General features: G+C 43.5%; 1 protein-coding gene across 1 annotated transcript in view; it reads left to right on the forward strand.

Annotated features, from left to right (window-relative positions):
* LIMA1 (LIM domain and actin binding 1) overlaps positions 1-17,075 on the forward strand; it is a 122,169-nt gene that overhangs the window by 15,652 nt on the left and 89,442 nt on the right. The window lies entirely within an intron of this gene.

The raw sequence follows: 17,075 nt of genomic DNA on the forward strand, positions 1-17,075 counted from the left end.
ATGCATTGTCTCATAGAATGCATGAAGGCAAAAAAAAATTCTTGAGCCTTTACAACCACTTCAACCCCATACATTTCAAGGCAAAGTAAAGCTGGCCATACATGGATTGAAATTCGTCCTTTTCAGCAGGGAAAGGCTGAATTTCCATCCATGTATGGGTACTATGGTTGTACGGAACCCAATCTATTGAACAACCTCTCTACAACCGCCCTGTTGAATTTTAGCCTCTCAATCTGTGCTGCAGGGCATAGCCTACAGTGCTGATCAGTATATGCTGACAGCGAGGAAGTCAGGAGGAAGATTCCTCCATCCACATTGAGTGTGTGGATGGGGGAATTGAGCCAGTTTTTCTGTTCAGCCATTTACTGAGCAAAAAGAAAAGACTTACCCATCTATGGCCATCTTAATTGTCATATACGTTATGATGATGCTACATGGTGCAGTCCTTAATGGATTTCTCCAGCTATCCAAATCTGGCCATGTTTAACCCAAACCAAACTTCCAGGTTGTTCCCTGGACAGTAGGACAAATATAGACACCTCACTGTTATTATCCTTTCCGCAATTGTTGCTGTTTAAAGCTGACAATACACAGATTGAAATTCAGTTGGTTCAGCAGGGACTGCCCAAGATTCGATCCATGTATGGGCGGGCTGAATTATCCATGATGACTTGGGTATAACCAGCCCATCAGTTTTTTTAAATTCGAGTAATACTGTAGCACTACCCCCTTAGGGATTGCTGATGAATTTGGGTCCCCCTATAGTTCTGCACAGCCAGTCATTTAGCATTTTCCACACAGAAAGATATCGGTCCTTGAGCTTTTGATTTATTTTATTGAGGGGATTAGAACTTTGACAGGGTAAGCGGGTGGGGGGGTATAGGATGCCCTAGGGAACCGATATCTAAGGACAACATCCTGAACTATTCACAAGCTTCTCTTCTTCAACAACACAGTCTCTGTTGGAGTTCTAGCCAGCAGCTCTTAGTTGTACCATCCCAGACCCTAGATGAACTCCTCTTCACCCAGCAATCTGGAGACTTTCTTCCCGAGCAGGGGATCTGGTTTGTTCCTTTAATGAAGGTGCACAGTCACTAGCAGGGGGCTAATCTGGTTTCCCACCAGAGTGCTCCTTCCCCTATCTGCCCAGGGGGTGCAGGTGTACTCACTCAGATCCTCTCCTGTACTGCTTGCGGGATAGCTACTGCTACCAGGCCTATCAGCTGGGCTGCTCCTTCCCTGCCATACAGGTGGTCCTCTCTCAGGAGGTCAATGAGTCCCAAGTATTCCTCCTTTCCAGCTCCAGGCTCACAGGCAGGCCCCATCTCTCTAGGACTCCTGGCAGCCTTCTTCCTCCAGCCTCACATCTTCCTTCAGCTCTCTTGCTCTTCCATCATCACACACTCCTGCCACTGAGCAGACTCCTACACTTTTAAGAGAGCCTAAGCCCCTTGCCAAGCCTGCTGTTGGGGATTGGCTGAGGTCTCTCAAGAGTGCTGCCAGCCACTCCTCAGATCCATCTACTGTCTTCATGGTCCTCCTCCAAAAGCCTCAGAGAAGGGGGAAATTCCAGAGGGGCTGTCCTGTAGAGTCTATCAGTCCTGACCAGAATTTGACCCCTCTGGCTATAACACCTCAGATGCTAACCAGCTCCTGACTAACCAATGGTGTCTAGCTCCCCCCTAGCTGCACTAAGAGGGTACTACAATACTATTATTGAGGCTAGCAGTAATCATTATGTTCTGCAGGCCAGAAAGGCTCCCTGCACCACCCCCCACCCACCAGCTGAACACAGTAGCGCTGTGGGAGACATTTCCCTATCAACACTGACTGTTTTGTTGAGGGAATCAAGCGATTTTCTTTCCTTCTACCCGTGGTTGCTTATATATGGAACATTTTCATCATACCTGACATAGCTGTAGTAAAACTACACATTTTTATCATTTGCAGAAGTCTAGGTTTTCATAGTTTGTCATAAATATACCTGATCTTTATTATATAGTAATGCTAGAAGCTTTAAAGAAAAAAAAAGACTCAGTGGCTATCTCTGAATGTCCAATCCCAGAGAAAAAGAACAGGGAAATTAATAAAAAAATAACATGACAGTGAAGTTGAGTTACTAAAACTGGAGAGTGCAAAATCTAGTGCAGCTGTGCATGGTAGCCAATCAGCTTCTAACTTCAGCTTGTTCGGTTAAAGCAGAACTACACTGTATATGAACATCACAAACCAAAAATGCTATTTAATTCATTTTTAATATTCAAAGCAAACTTCCCCATCCATGTCTCCATGATTTATTTTGCTGAGAAATTAATTTGAAAAACACCTCCTAGCATTTCTGGCTATGACCATCTCAAGTAAGGTAGCATGTAGCATTTACTTCCTGGAATCTGTCTGCCCTTAGCTAAGCCATGCAGGTAGGAGGGTGTGCTTAACTGAGAAAGCCCCTCCTTCTCTCCTGAAGACTCCTGGGATGTATGACATAATTTGCCTAGGCGTGGGAACCAGGAAGTGACTAAAGAAATGTAAACAAACTGTTTAAAACAAGTTAATATACCTGTAAATATTTTTATTATTATACAGGATATATATAGCGCCAACAGTTTGCTCAGCGCTGTACATTATAAAAGGAGACAGTACACGAGACAGTACAGTAACAATACGATTCAATACACGAGGGGTTCGAGGGCCCTGCTCCTTGGAGCTTACAATCTAGGAGGGAGGGGATAGTGGTACAGGAGGAGATAGCTGTGGGGGATGGATAATATGGGGGTGGTAATATACTTTCCTATCTGTTTACTAATGCTAGCAGCATAAGGATTAAACATAGTCAATGCTGACTGAGAGGGTGAAGTTCCACTTTAAGTTTTGACAAAAAAAAACCTGGAAGCTGATTGGTTTCTATGCAGAGCTGCACTAGATTTTGCACCATGCAGTTTTAGTAAATCAACCCCAATTAGTAAAATTAGGCACTTGTAAGAAAGCATTGGGCAAATGAATGACAACTGTAGAATGTTACAATGTGACCTGAGCTGTAATTTTTAGGCGCGCGTGCATATCTAGTTTATAGGACTTATGATGACTTGTGGTTTTAGTGACAACATTTGTGTAACATATTTCCATATGACTTTCTGGCAACTTTCAAGCCAATTGTCCCACCTGCCAATTGGTGCTGCCAATCTAATTCTAACAGACCGAAAGCAGAAAGTAGAACTAAAGGCAATACTTTTTTTTCCCATTTTGGATAAAGAAAGAGAAAGTTATAACCAGGGACGGACTGACAACTCATGGGGCCCCCAGGCAATAGGGGATCATGGGGCCCCTGTGTCCTTGCCCAAACTCAAAAAAGCCTATGAAAAAGGTACCAGGGGCATCTCATGGGGCCCCTACTGACCCCGGGCCCTGGGGCATTGCTAGTAGTAGTTATACAGTTATAACTACTGTTGTTTTTTCCTTAAATGTCCGATTGGGTAATTTCCCTTCACTTCCTGTCTCGTAGTCAAACCAGGAAGTGAGGGGAAACCCCTCCAAAATGAGATATACCCTGGTTGTTACTAGAAATAGTGTCCCCTTTGAAAGATTTCTCCTATTCGTTTTTTCTATTCCTGTTTAGGTGACAACCCAAAATGTGTGATTTTTGTTTCACTTTTGGTGATAGCTGTAAACAGAGTAGAGCGGGAGACTCTTCCTAACCCGGACACACACATCTGAAAAAGCCAGACAGGGGTTCTAATCCTTCTCTAAAACTAAAATAAAACATTTTGCCTTCAGTTATACTTTAATTATTACAGCTTTCCAAGTAGTAATCATACAAAATTAAAAGTTTAAATATGTGTCAGCCCTGACAATGACTGAAGCTGTAATTTGTCATCTAGAGTTAAATATTACTGGTTCTTCTTGTAGGCAGCAACTGTGGATGTATGCTAGAGCAATGAAGCAATGAAGAAACCTGTTCACATGATGTAATTATCCTCCAGGGAATGCAGGTGAAACAACCTGATTGTGCAACACTACGGAAGTGTAACATCTCCTAAACATTCCCGGAAATTAGTATGCACATCAGTTGTTGGCATTTCCATATCTGATGTGCTAGATGGTGTCTACTAAAAATCGTCTTCACAGCTCAGTCTGCTGAGAGCGAACAAAAGATGATCATGTATCATTTATATGGCTTGAGGACATAGGACAGTATATGATCTAATTTTCACTGCATGTTTCTTAGACGTGATGTTCTCCCGGTCTCCCGGGGAAGTTCTGCTTTAAGGACTGCTCCCCCACTCCCCATTAAGAATTGGCACCTTTGGGGGGCGGGGGGGACGGGTACCCGAATCTGACAGGTACCCGGTCCCACTTCTGGTCCGATCGCCTAGGCAATCGGAAATGGAAGGTGTCCTCCCTCCCTTCCTCCCTGTAGTCTTTTGGGACACGTGACAGGTCCCAGAAGACTACAGGACCATTCATGACACACATGCGCAGTGGGTACCCAGCTGTGAAACTGTAAGCTATCACAGCTAGGTGCCCACACTGAAGATGCTGGCCTCCTGGCATACAGGACGGCCGGTGAAATGGGCTGCGGGGGACACACCACGGGACAGGCAAGTGGCTGTTTTTTAAAAGTCAGCAGCTACAGTTTTTTTAGCTGCTGACTTTTATTTTTTGACAGGGTGAGTGGAACTTTAAAGTGGTGTTAAACGCAAAGACAAAAATGTAATATATTGCAGCAATTCTTTACATGTCCGAGTTGTTGATTCCCTACCTTCACTGAATCTGTCATATCTTCTGGTTCACTCAATAGTTGCTCTGAAATAGCCTATTCATTTTCAAATCACACCGATTCTCTTTGGTTCCCTGTTTGTAAGACCGGTGGCTGCTATGCATCCTATTCCCCCAGCCACTGTTCTTGGCACATCCCTTCTGTAGTTCTTTCTCCAGGAAGCAGTGATGTAATTCAGCCCCACTTGCAGTGGTGTGCAGACCGGGACTCAGACACATTCAACATGTACAGGCCTAGTGTTCCCGCCCACATTTACTACAATTCCCTGTGGATGATGGGAATTGTAGTTTCCTTTTACTGCAGAGAGAGGAGAGGATATGATGTAATCCCAGCTGTTACACCTCCTCCTTGGCAGAGCAGATGCTGTTATCTTTTGAACTACAGAGATGAGGTCATGAAAATTCAATTAGACTTTTCTCTTAAATGGTAAGGATTTTCAAAATTGTATTAACTGTTTAGTATTTTGTGTAGTGGGGTGTACTAATGGGTGATTTTTTTTGCCTATCCTGGAGTGCTTCTTTAAGCTTTTTTAAAAAAAAAATTTCATCTGGTGATCTGGGCAGTAACACACTTCCTGTCTTAGGATGTCTCCACTCTGGATGGAGGAAAAACAGAGACACCTTTGAACAGCAGAATTGTCAGTCTGGGGGAGGGGAATGTTAATCTGGCCATAGACGGTTCAAATTTTGGAACCATGTATTGGCAGGCTGAATGTACCCAAGTCGATCGATCAACTTGGATACAACCAGCCTGCTGAATTTTACATGTGATTAGTGCAAGCAGCTATTATAGCCGCATGCAGTAATCACTGTCTTCTTCTGATGGGGTCAGCTTTGCCCGCCCCCCTCCCCCATCTGCCAGGATTCCCCGCTCAACACTCTCTGTGGTTCCATGGTTTCAGGAAAGAAATTTGTTTCCTCTTTGGCCTGCCTTAGATGCGCTAGCAGATTTAGATGAACTTAATTAACAAATTAACACTGAACTCTGCCTAACATTTTTAAGCCATTACAGCAACAAATTTTTTTTTTCCCTTTGGGATAAATGTTTACCCCTGTCAGTGGTAAATGGTTTGTCCCAGCCCTCTAAATGACACTTTTGCTGGACAGCTTGGCAGTTAAATGAAGTTGAAAAATACCAAACTTACTGGCAGGGTCACCAGGTGAAAATAAAAGGAAAAAAAGGAATGCAGATACTGCACAAAATAACTGGTCAGCTGCAATATTGTAAGTTTTTTGTTTTTTGGTTCAGTACAGTTTTAAAAGTGCAGTATGGCCAAAGATTTTTTGACAATACTTTTCTTCTTGACCAGCAGCTGGCTCAGCCTTTCTGTGCACCGCTGAGAGCCTGAGCCAACCACTCCTGCCCCCTCCACAGTTCAGTGCTCCAGTGAGCACTGGTGGGGTAGAGCAGGGAGCGGTGATTCACAGTCACTGCTCTCTGCTCAGTGAAGACCGAGAACCAAGTGGTCATGTGATCACTCAGTTCTCGGTCTTAGAGCCTGCTGCCCGATGCTGCAGTCATGTAGGTAAGCATGTACAGTATGTTTGTTAATTTGATTTCCAACACTTCTCTTTTAATGACATTATCCAACATGTTATCTTCTTGTACAGCTACATTTTGATAAGTGTACATAGTAATAGATCGTAGTAGTTGATGAGTGTAGCTGACAACCTATATATACAATACATGCACAAAGGTGCCTGTCCTTTGATATATCCATACCAGCTCAAATGACAGCTGGGTAGAGTACAACAGGTAAACTTGAGAATGCTACATTGTAGAAATGAAATGGGCAAGACAGGCTGAAATTTGTGTGACCAGTTCTCCTTTGTTCTGCACTGTGAACTGTAAAGCACTCTTCTGGTGTAAAGTGCACAGCAGTGTTTGAGACATTGCATAACGTTTGATGAAAGTTGCTCAAGTACCCGTGCCAGTCAGTTTTTTCATAATCTGATTCCCATTAAACTATTACATCATTTCATTGTGCACAGATTTAAAATCATCACAAGAATGCCATCAGTTAGGCCTCGTTCACACCATACGTGCAGAAAAATGGATGGAAACTGATGCGCAGGTTTCACTTGCAGAGACAACACTTTTTCATGCGCGCCTCAATGAGTTTTGTACACATTGCAGGTTCCTGCATGTGATACCAGTGTTGTGGTGTGAACAGGGCACATAGAGAACAATTGATTTTGTTGTGTCATTGCAGAATGCGTACAGAAAAACTGACATCTCTGTATCAAAGCCCTAAAAACTGTGAATGATCTAAATTGTTCTCTGCTGTTTATAGTGTACCACTAGGCAAAACTTAATTTTTGTTGGCCATACAATATTTGGAATTTGTCCAGTTCAGCAAGGCCACCAACATGGTGTAGGCGGTACCATTGGATTAAAGCTGGCCTTCACTTAAAAGTGAAAGTATTACTCATCTTCCTCCTCTAACAAGTTTGTTTTTTTTTCCCTGGAAATGAGTATCTTTTTATGACAGGACCCACTCCCACTTCTACAGTTCTCACCTGGGTGAGAATTATGTCACCTTGGCCCTTGTTATCTCCTGCCTCAACTATCAGAACTCCTTTCTCATTGGCCTACTTCACAGGCTATCCCCTCTTGAGTTTACCATGAATACTACTGCCAAAATCATCTGCCTTACCAATCTCGTAGTGTCCACCAGCTCACTCTTCTGATCCCTCCGTGGGCTTCAGATTGCTGAACAAATAAAAATCACATAACAACAACATACAAGGCCATCTACAATTCTACCCAAGCTACATCACCAAGCCTATCTCAAAATATCACCAAAACTGTCCTCTCTCCTCCTCCAATGACCTCCTGCTTTTTAGCTATGGGCCTTCTCCCATGCTCATTGCCTGGACTTCTTCAGAACCTCTCCCATCCTCTGGAACTCCCTACTCTAATCTGTCCAGCTATCTCCTATTCTGTCCATCTTTAGACAATTGTACCACTTGTCCCTTTCTATCATTTTGTAAGCTCTCATGAACAGTACCCTCCTAACATTCATATTAAATAGTATAGTAACTGTACTTTCTCTCTTTATATTGTAGAGTACTGCACAAACTGTTGGTGCTATATAAAATTCTGTGTAGTAGTAATAATAATTATCTAAAGTTAGCCACACATCCCGCTCCGATTGTAAAATCTACTTTAAGTTCATCAACTACTATGTGGAGTAAGGGGCCTACTTGACTAAATGGATTTCATAAGTAAAACCTCCACACTGCATTATTGTTGGTAAAGCAAATTTTCAGAATCAAATGTATCATGTGTGGGTAGCTTAGAAGTTCATAAAAAAGGAAAGTGTATCTGCTGTGTTATCTTAAAGATGCATTTTACTCATCCAGATTCTTCATGGTCATGAAAAAATGTCTTAGAGATTAAACAAGTCCACTGGATTTTTGGTTGAGGCCAGTCACAGACATTTAGAGGTTGGTCACCTATGCAGGCTTCATCTGTCAGCCAGTGGATCCATAAACATGCAATCTTCACTTGACCCATCAAGGTGGCATGAGGAAATGTACTACCAGCCACCTCCAGTTCCAGCTTATCAAGGCTCCCTAAATCCTTAAGATCTGTTGGCAATAATTGCTGTTGCCCATAGACCTGACATTGTCTCCCATTCCAGTTCAGAATGGTGAGATCTGGTGATTGTCATCTCATATTTATGGGTACCTTTAATATGACTAGATAAGCCATGACTTGGATGACTGAAAACCTTTACAGGTACACCAATCAGCCTTAACACTTAGCACTGACAGGTAAAGTAATTAACATTGATTATCTTGTTACAGTGTCACCTGTAGGTAGGTGGAATATATTAGGAAGCAAGTAAAATGTTATCCTTAAAGTTGATGTGTTGAAAGCAGAAAAAATGGACAAGAGTAAGGATTTGTGTAACTTTGACAAGGGCCAAATTGTAATGGCTAGACTATTGGGTCAAAACAACTCCGAAAATGCAGCTTTTGTGGGATGTTCCTGGTCTGCAGTGGTCAGGACTGACCAAAAGTGGTCCAAGGAAGGAAAACTGGGGACAGGGTCATGGGCAGCCAAGGCTCATCAATGCACATAGGGAGAGAAGGCTAGCCTGTGTAGTCTGATCCAATAGAAGAGATATTGTATCTCAAATTTCTGAAAAAAGGTAATGCTGGTTCTGGTTGAAAAGTGTTGAAGTGCATTTCAGTTTGTTGTGTATGGGGTTGTTTAGCTGCAGACCTGTCAGGGTACCCATGCTGACCCGTGTCCACAGCCAAAAGCGCTACAATGAACATGTGAGCATCAGAACTGGTCCACGGAGCAATGGAAGAAAGTGGCTTGGTCTGATTCAGGTTTTTCTTTCACATCATGCCAGGTGCATGTTCATTGCTTACCTGGGGAAGAGATGGCACCAGGACGGGAAGAAGACAAGCCAGCTGAAGCAGTGTGATGACTTGGGCAATGTTCTGCTAGGAAACCTTGGATCCTGCCATTCATGTAGATGTTACTTTGGAGCCCATGGTCAGGGCTGTTTTGTTGGAAAAAAAGGAAACTACTCAATGTTAGGTGGGTCATAATGTCATGGTGGCTGGTCATAATGTTATGACTGATCTGTGTATATTCTTGCAGATGGCCTGGATGGTGTACTGTATGCATAATTCTCCAAAGCTGTCACAGCCCCATAAATGGCCAATGCTTACCATAGGCAAACACATGGATCTGTTACACACAATAAACTCAGCTGTGACATTTACTCAAGTGAGATTACCATTCTGTTTCTGTAGTTGTATCCTGAGTGTATACAATGAGCACTAGACACAGTATTGTGTGAAAAGCTAAGCGTACCAGCATGCCCATTGTGTATAGTAATAATGGGCACTTCACACCAGAGCCGAAAATAGTTTCAGCATCTGATCTAAACAGTTACAGGCAGAGAAAAATTGAGCAACACAATGTTGAGCTCATTAAATTTTAAACAAACCTTGCAACCTATTTAGGTATAGATTGTTATAAAGCCAGATTAATTATTCATGTCTAGGGATTGGACCCATTTAACCCCTTTTACATAAACTACACATAGACATGAGATGACAATCAGCCCATTCAGCAGTTTTTATGCGGATTGGCAATGCTCACATATCTATGGGCAGCATTAGACAGCTTCGGGCCAGCAGATCTCAGGCAATTGGGTAGAAGAAGCACAATGGAAAACCTTGTTTGACTGCTGCTGGGTAGCTAAAAGGTTAACATGTGTAAGTGGATGTGTTAAATGTATTCAGTGTACCTCTTCTGTCTGTCTAGACCAGCCATTCCCAACTAGGGTTCCTCCAGAGCAGGGGTCCCCAAGCATTCTACACAAAGGGCCAGTTTACTGTCATTAATACTTTCAGGAGGGAGATTGTCGCAATAGGAATAAAAAATACCCCAGTATCAGTGGATGAAGACAATGTCTCAGGCTTGGTGGTCAGAGGGAGTAAATAAACTACATATCAACTGTGGCCATTAGGAAGGGAATAGTGCTCCATCATTGTTATTGGTGAGAAAAAAAGTGACCAATCAGTAGTGTCAGTAGGAGGAATAGTGGTCAGTTTTTATATTCATGGGAGGAATTATGCCCCATCTTTGGTGTCAGTAGAAGGAATAGTGCCCCACTGCTGGTGTCATTGGAAAAAATGGTGCTTCATCCTTGGTGTCAGTGAGAAGAACCCCAAAAGCCAGATAAAGGTAATTAAAGGGCTGACGTTTGGAAACCATTGCTCCGGAGGTAGCTCAGGGTTCCTTGAGCAAGGAGCAATTTCCTACTCACTGGTTCCCACTGACATCAATGATCTTTTTAGCTATTTGTAAGATTCTTACCATTGACCACACATGTAAAGAACATTTTTTCCCACTGACCACACACTAATGTACAGTGAGCTGCAGACTTTATCAGCTGGGATTCCCGGTGACCAAAATATTATTTCAAAAGGTTAAGAAAAACTGGTGAGATTAATGATAGCTATACATAAGGTCATAATAAAACTGGTATTCTGAATTCTATTACACTTAAAGTGATATTATAAAATTCATCTAGAGTCATTTTTTTAGCTTTGGACAGTAGAGAAGGGTTAGAACTTCTGCCAGGTTTTATCACTGTCTGTGTCTCCTCTGTTTATCCAGTTGAACACTGTTACTAGAACTGAAAGTAAAGAAAAATTTGAGTTGTGCAAAACGAATAGAGGGGATTTTCTCACTTTGGATACATTTCCTGTGAGGGGCAGGAAATAAAGAGTAATCTCCCCAATGGGACACAAGTATAAACCCTGACAGGGGTTGTAAATAGACATGTGTGTTTCATTTCATTATGATTAGTTTTTTGGATGAATATTTCATTTTCGGGGATTCAGATTTATACAAACTTCTAAATGGACATAGTAACGAATGTCAACGGAAAAAATTATAACGAAATTACCGAATGCATTAGTTTCATTCATTTCATTCAGATGACGTCAAATGATGCGATAGTAGTTCAGTCCCATGGGGAAATGAATTAAAATTTCAAATTTGTTCGATAATTCAGATAATCAATATTTTTTACAGAGCTATTGTTTTTTGTTTAAACATGTGCAATAAACAAGCATACTCTCTACAATGCTCATATCCTCAAATCCTCTCTCTGTACATATACCGTGTCCAAGTGCTTTCAGTTATTCACAGTATAATGCGAAATGCCTTCAAACTTATTAAAGTGTCCGTGCTCCAAGAAGTGCTCCACCTCCAAAAATCAGTGCCATAGTGTTCCCTAAAATCCTCCACCATAAACACAGGACACTCACCAGATTTATATGACTACCTATCAGATTCAGATAATGAATGGATCTGAATTGTGTTCCATTCGTTAATTCGGATGCACATGACACCAATAGATATTATTCAATCAGCTCATGCCATTTCTCTAGGTGGGTTGCACTAGTGTCCAAAAATATTAAATCCTTCCGATTCTAATCCATCTGATTCGATAATATATCTTCTTGAAAAGATCCTCCCACTAATCATTTTACTGAGCATAGTCTGGGCTCTAATGGAATTGTAGTACCTATGATATTAATTGTACTTAAAAATAAAAAGTACACTTCCTCTTCTTTCCTGTTTGTTCATTATTTACAGCAGGGGTCTCCAAACTTTCTAAACAAAGGGCCAGTTTATTGTCCTTCAGACTTTGAGGGGGCCGGACTGTGGTCATTGTGAGTAGAAAAGGAAAACAATACCCCATCAATGGTGTCAGTGGAAGGAATAGTGCACCATCAATGGTGTCAGTGGGAGGAATAGAGCCCCAGCATTGGTATTAGTGGAAGGAATAGTGCCCAGTCAATGGTGTCAGTGGGAGGAATAGTGCCCCATCATTGGTATTAGTGGAAGGAATAATGCACCATCAATGGTGTCAATGGGAGGAATAGTGCCTCATCATTGGTATTAGTGGAAGGAATAGAACCCTGTCAATGGTGTTAGTGGGAGGAATAGGGCCCCATCATTGGTATTAATGGAAGGAATAGTGCCCCACCAATGGTGTCAGTGGGAGGAATAGTACCCCATCATTGCTATCAGTGAGAGGAATAGTGCCCCATTGTTGGTGTCCATGAGAGGAATAGTGTCCCATTGTTGGTGTCAATGGGAGGATTAGTGTCCTATAATTGGTATCAGTGGGAGGAATAATGCCCCATCCTTGGTGTCAATGGGAGGATTAGTGTCCTATAATTGGTATCAGTGGGAGGAATATTGCCCCATCATTGGTATCAGTGGGAGGAATAGTGCCCCATCATTGGTGTCAGTGGGATGAATAGTGCCCCATCATTGGTGTCAGTGGGAGGAATAGTGCCCCATCATTGGTATCAGTGGGAGGAATAGTGCCCCATCATTGGTATCAGTGGGAGGAATAGTGCCCCATCATTGGTATCAGTGGGAGGAATAGTGCCCTGTCGAAGGTGTCAGTGGGAGGAATAGTGCCCCATCATTGGTACCAGTGATAGGAATAGTGCCCCATCATTGGTATCAGTGGGAGCAATAGTGCCCCATCATTGGTTTCAGTGGGAGCAATAGTGCCCCATCACTGGTATCAGTGGGAGGAATAGTGCCCCATCATTGGTTTCAGTGGGAGCAATAGTGCCCTATCATTGGTTTCAGTGGGAGCAATAGTGCCCCATCACTGGTATCAGTGGGAGGAATAGTGCCCCATCATTGGTTTCAGTGGGAGCAATAGTGCCCCATCATTGGTTTCAGTGGGAGCAATAGTGCCCCATCACTGGTATCAGTGGGAGGAATAGTGCCCCATCATTGGTTTCAGTGGGAGCAATAGTGCCCCATCATTGGTTTCAGTGGGAGCAATAGTGCCCCATCACTGGTATTAGTGGGAGGAATAGTGCCCCATCACTGGTGTCAGTGGGAGGAATAGTGCCCTGTTGAAAGTGTTAGTGGGAGGAATAGTGCCCCATCATTTGCACCAGTGGTAGGAATAGTGCCCCATTATTGGTTTCAGTGGGAGGAATAGTGCCCCATCATTGGTTTCAGTGGGAGGAATAGTGCCCCATCATTGGTATCAGTGGGAGAAATAGTGCCCTGTCGAAGGTGTTAGTGGGAGGAATAGTGCCCCATCATTGGTATCAGTGTATGGAATGCTTCATCCTTCGTGTCCAAGGGCCAGATAAAGGCAAGGAAAGGGCCAGATGGCCCCTGGGCCACAGTTTGGAGGCCACTGATTTACAGTATATCATGGTTCTGCACCTGTGTGTGTATTCAATACTGAGGGAAATGAAGTCACATTCCGCTCTGTGAACTCTATTATAATAAAAATGTTCCAGTTTCTGCACCAACACCAGACAGAGCTACACCACCATCATAACAGTTACAAAACTTCAAACAGATTCCCCCCCTTGTGTGAAGTTTTGTAGCATTTCTGATCAGAGAGATACAATGTGTATTATTGGCATGGCTTGAATATGTATGCTGAGTGCAGGGGGACCCTGTTTTTTCATGTCATATCTGTCAATTTGTTATAATGGCGGTGATATATTTATGTATTAGTATATTAGTATTAGTGCAGGAATTGGATCTTTTTTACGATAACACAGAGTTCATGGAGCGTGATGTGACTTTTTTTTGTGTACAATAACACGGACCATGACATCATTGGGTATATTATTAAAGCCGTGAATATGACATTCAAAGGTTAGATCACCTAAAAACGTCCTATGCAGATAAGGGGCGCCTGTAGATAATAACCGAGCAGCTCTGACTAAAGTCGAATAATACTCTTTCTATAGGTGTAGGCCATTTACCTATCTTCTGAAGCCTGACTGAAAAACTCAGAGATGGTATTATCCCGTCCTTCCTTGTTGCTAGTACATTGCTAAGACGCTCTCAGACAGGGGCGGACTGACAACTCATGGGGCCCCCAGGCAATAGGGGATCATGGGGCCCCTTTGTCCTCACCCACACTCAAACAACACCCAGAAAAAGCCTATGAAAGGTACTAGGGGCATCTCATGGGCCCCCTAATGACCCTGGGTCCTCAGCCAGTGCCCGAATGGTCAGTCCGCCCTTGCTCTCAGATGATTCAGACCCCCTTGCATGTGCTTTCTCTCTTCTGTCGCAGCTCAGAGCTCACCAATGATGCCACTGAGGAGATAGTGGACCTCACGTGTTGAGGGGGTTTGAGAGCTCACTCCTCTGATGGTGGGGGGTGAGCAGTAACAGCTGGGTGTGTCTTAGCAACAACCTAGCAACAAGGCAGGATGGGATGAAGCCACCTCTAAGATTTTTTCAGCCAGGCTTCAGGAGGTACATCAATGGTCTACACCTAAAGCAATGGCATTATCCATCTTTGGTCAGAGCAGCACAGCTTGTTTTTATCTACAGTAGTCCTATACCTGTGGAGTTTTTCTGGTAAAGGTGAACAATTCCCTTTAATGAAGTTTATTACCAAACACATGTATTGGACAATCAATAACACAGGTGATACTTCATTAAAGATCTATGGAAGCTACAGCTTACCTCGGAGAAGGAGCTTTACTTTCAGCCGTAGCAGTCTATATACAGTATTTTTTTTTTATTATTAATATCTTTTATTAAATTTTATTTCAGTACAAATTAAAACAATACACAATTTATCAAACATAAACAGTTTAACTGTCCTTTTTCAATACCTTCTCCCCTATCTCCATAACTACCCGTCAATCTATTTCTACCGATCCCTTTCTAAACCTTTCTACTAAAAACCTAGTCTAGTCAGTCTACATGATTACCACTCAACAGCTATTCAGTTCAAATCTCTAAATCAACCTACTTGGTCCCCAGTATCCTGAGATATTTTTATGATGATTAAAAACATACCACCTATTCCATTCCTTTCTACATTTTCCCATTTTATCTTCATCGATGTGGTATAACTCCTCCATCAATCCTCCTCATCCAATCTCTCATTGTTGGAGGATGTGGAACCTGCCAAAATTTAGGGATTAATCCTTTTGCAGCACTAATTAAATTTTATATAAAGTATTTATCAGATTTACAGGGAACCTGTGATGATTAAGAAATATGGGAGCTGGCATTGCTTTACTCACCCTCTAAAGTTGCAGAGCCTGTGGCAGCCATCCTCATCCTAGACACCATTCTTATCCTGAGGCTGTCACCCTGATCCTGTGGCTGCCATCCTGATCCTACAGACACCATTCTGATCCCAAGGCTGTCACCCTGACTCTGTGGCTGCCATCCTGATCCTAGACACCATTCTTATCCTGAGGCTGTCACCCTGATCCTGTGGCTGCCATCCTGATCCTACAGACACCATTCTTATCCTGAGGCTGTCACCCTGATCCTGTGGCTGCCATCCTGATCCTACAGACATCATTCTTATCCTGAGGCTGTCACCCTGATCCTGTGGCTGCCATCCTGATCCTACAGACACCATTCTTATCCTGAGGCTGTCACCCTGATCCTGTGGCTGCCATCCTGATCCTACAGACACCATTCTTATCCCGAGGCTGCCATCCTGATCCTGCTTTTCTTACCCTGAGGCTGTCATTCTGATCCTGTGGCTGCCATCCTGATCCTACTTTTCTTACCCAGAGGCTGTCACCCTGATCCTGTGGCTGCCATCCTGATCCTACAGACACCATTCTTATCCCGAGGCTGCCATCCTGATCCTGCTTTTCTTACCCTGAGGCTGTCATTCTGTTCCTGTGGGTGCCATCCTGATCCTAGACACCATTCTTATCCTGAGGCTGTCACCCTGATCCTGTGGCTGCCATCCTGATCCTACAGACACCATTCTTATCCCGAGGCTGCCATCCTGATCCTGCTTTTCTTACCCTGAGGCTGTCACCCTGATCCTGTGGCTGCCATCCTGATCCTACAGACACCATTCTTATCCCGAGGCTGCCATCCTGATCCTGCTTTTCTTACCCCGAGGCTGTCACCCTGATCCTGTGGCTGCCATCCTGATCCTACAGACACCATTCTTATCCCGAGGCTCACATCCTGATCCTGCTTTTCTTACCCTGAGGCTGTCACCCTGATCCTGTGGCTGCCATCCTGATCCTACAGACACCATTCTTATCCCGAGGCTGTCACCCTGATCCTGTGGCTGCCATCCTGATCCTGCTTTTCTTACCCCGAGGCTGTCACCCTGATCCTGTGGCTGCCATCCTGATCCTGCAGACACCATTCTTATCCCGAGGCTGTCACCCTGATCCTGCTTTTCTTACCCGGAGGCTGTCACCCTGACCCTGTGGCTGCCATCCTGATTCTGTTATCCTTATCCTGAGGCTTCAATTTTAATCTTGCGACTACCATTCTTATTGTGAGGCTACCATCCTAATCCTGAAGCTGTCATTCTTATCGTGAGACCACCATTTTGATCCTGTCATCCTGATTGTTAGGCTACCATCTTGATCCTGAGGCTACCTTCCTGAATCTGTCGTCCTGATTTTAAGGCTTCTATCCTGAACCCGCCATCCCAATCCCTTGACTCCCATCCTGATCCTTAGGCTACCATCCTGATGCTACCATCTTGGATCTGTCGTCCTGATTCTAAGGCCTCCATCCTGAGCCTGCCATCCTAATCCGTTGGCCACCATCCTGATCCACTCATCCTGCTCCTCAGACTGCCATCCTCATCCTGCAGTGGACATTCTAATTATAGGTTGCTAACCCCATCCAGCAGCTGCCATCCCACTCCTGTGATCCTGATCCTTAAGCTTGAATCTGTCATCCTGATCCATAGGCTACCATCCCTATTATGAGGTTACTCTGCACATCCCTCTCCTGTCATCCT

Source organism: Staurois parvus, unplaced genomic scaffold (assembly GCF_062004578.1).
Source record: "Staurois parvus isolate SC_StPar_1 unplaced genomic scaffold, SC_StPar_1.0 ptg000761l, whole genome shotgun sequence".
Taxonomy (NCBI): Eukaryota; Metazoa; Chordata; class Amphibia; order Anura; family Ranidae; genus Staurois; species Staurois parvus.